The following is a 2500-nucleotide window of genomic DNA, read 5'->3' as shown; positions in this document are numbered from 1 at the left end:
CATTCAATATGATCATGGCTGATCATCCTTAATCAGTATCCTGTTCCTGCCTTATCTCCATAAGCCTTGATTCCACTATCCTTGAGAGCTCTGTCCAACTCTTTCTTCAATGAATCCAGAGACTGGGCCTCCACTGCCCTCTGGGGCAGAGCATTCCACACAGCCACCACTCTCTGGGTGAAGACGTTTCTCCTCATCTCTGTCCTAAACGGTCTACCCCGTATTTTTAAGCTGTGTCCTCTGTTTCGGCACTCACGTTTCCTGCCGCCAGAGTGTCCAATCCTTTGATAATCTTATATGTCTCAACCAGATCCCCTCTCAGTCTTCTAAACTCAAGGGTACACAAGCCCAGTCGCTCCAGTCTTTCAGTGTAAGGTAATCCCGCCATTCCAGGAATTGACCTCGTCAACCTACGCTGCACTCCCTCAATAGCCAGAATGTCTCTCCTCAAATTTGGAGACCAGAACTGCACACAGTACTCCAGGTGTGGTCTCACCAGGGCCCTGTACACCTGCAGAAGAACCTCTTTGCTTCTGTACTCGATCCCTCTTGTTATGAAGGCCAGCATGCTATTAGCCTTCTTCACTACCTGCTGTACCTGCATGCTTACCTTCATTGAGTGGTGTACAAGAACCCCCAGATCTCTCGGTACTGTCCCTTGACCGAAATTGATTCCATTTAGGTAGTAATCTGCCTTCCTGTTCTTGCCACCAAAGTGGATAAGCATCCATTTATCCACATTAAAGTGCATCTGCCATGCATCTGACCACTCACCTAACTTGTCCAGGTCACCCGGTAATCTCCTAACATCCTCATCACATTTCACCCTGCCACCCAGCTCAGTATCATCAGCAAATTTGCTAATGTTATTGCTAATAGCATCTTCTATATCATGAACATATATTGTAAAAAGCTGCGGTCCCAGTACTGATCCCTGCGGTACCCCACTGGTCACTGCCTGCCATTCCGAAATGGAGGCGTGGAGGAGTGTGGAAGGATGAGAGAATGCAGGCTGCAGCCCTATGAAGCAGGGGGAGGTCTTGCAGTTGGCCTGTGTGGGGATGTGGGAGACGACAGGAGCCTGGTGGGCAAGGGCTAGCTGGAGGGGGGGAGGGAGGGAGGGAAGCACGCACGGAGGAGGAAGAGCAAAGAGAAAAGAGAGAAAAAAAAAACAAAGGGGATCAAGAGAAAGAGCAGCAAAGAAAATGTGGCTGGCCAGCACGCCTTGAAGTGGGGAGAAAAGGCAGGGGCCAGCGCCTACGGCCATACTAGTCTGAAAACGCCCGATCTCGTCTGATCTCGGAAGCTAAGCAGACTCAGGCCTGGTTAGTACTTGGATGGGAGACCGCCTGGGAATACCAGGTGCAGTAGGCTTTTTCCGCCAGCAGGGGCTGCTCAAGTCACCCCTCTGCACTCGTGTTGGGCCACGCACGCAATGCAGCGACAGGTTATTTTTGCTGCCGCTGTGCCTGGCATCAGTCTCCTGCAGGCAGGAGACAGGGAGGGGAGCAGAGCGGAGCGCTGCCAAAATCAGCAAGAAAGACGGAAAGAAAGGGATTGGGGCTGCACGCTGTCTGCGGCTGGCAGTCAGGAAAGGAGGACAATAGACAATAGGTGCAGGAGTTGGCCATTCTGCCCTTGGAGCCTGCACCACCATTCAATATGATCATGGCTGATCATCCTTAATCAGTATCCTGTTCCTGCCTTATCTCCATAAGCCTTGATTCCACTATCCTTGAGAGCTCTGTCCAACTCTTTCTTCAATGAATCCAGAGACTGGGCCTCCACTGCCCTCTGGGGCAGAGCATTCCACACAGCCACCACTCTCTGGGTGAAGACATTTCTCCTCATCTCTGTCCTAAACGGTCTACCCCGTATTTTTAAGCTGTGTCCTCTGTTTCGGCACTCACGTTTCCTGCCGCCAGAGTGTCCAATCCTTTGATAATCTTATATGTCTCAACCAGATCCCCTCTCAGTCTTCTAAACTCAAGGGTACACAAGCCCAGTCGCTCCAGTCTTTCAGTGTAAGGTAATCCCGCCATTCCAGGAATTGACCTCGTCAACCTACGCTGCACTCCCTCAATAGCCAGAATGTCTCTCCTCAAATTTGGAGACCAGAACTGCACACAGTACTCCAGGTGTGGTCTCACCAGGGCCCTGTACACCTGCAGAAGAACCTCTTTGCTTCTGTACTCGATCCCTCTTGTTATGAAGGCCAGCATGCTATTAGCCTTCTTCACTACCTGCTGTACCTGCATGCTGACCTTCATTGAGTGGTGTACAAGAACCCCCAGATCTCTTGGTACTGTCCCTTGACCGAAATTGATTCCATTTAGGTAGTAATCTGCCTTCCTGTTCTTGCCACCAAAGTGGATAAGCATCCATTTATCCACATTAAAGTGCATCTGCCATGCATCTGACCACTCACCTAACTTGTCCAGGTCACCCGGTAATCTCCTAACATCCTCATCACATTTCACCCTGCCACCCAGCTCAGTAT

The 2500-nt window shown here is 50.6% G+C and overlaps 1 non-coding gene across 1 annotated transcript; it reads left to right on the top strand.

The window, feature by feature from the left end:
• The first annotated feature begins 1255 nt into the window (after positions 1 to 1255).
• On the top strand, positions 1256 to 1374 carry LOC140475202 (5S ribosomal RNA). Its single transcript, XR_011959779.1, has one exon. It is a non-coding gene; the product is annotated as a 5S ribosomal RNA (ribosomal RNA).
• Positions 1375 to 2500: the final 1126 nt, after the last annotated feature.

Source organism: Chiloscyllium punctatum, chromosome 3 (genome assembly GCF_047496795.1).
Source record: "Chiloscyllium punctatum isolate Juve2018m chromosome 3, sChiPun1.3, whole genome shotgun sequence".
Lineage (NCBI taxonomy): Eukaryota > Metazoa > Chordata > Chondrichthyes > Orectolobiformes > Hemiscylliidae > Chiloscyllium > Chiloscyllium punctatum.
This window is presented reverse-complemented; position numbering and strand designations above follow the sequence as displayed.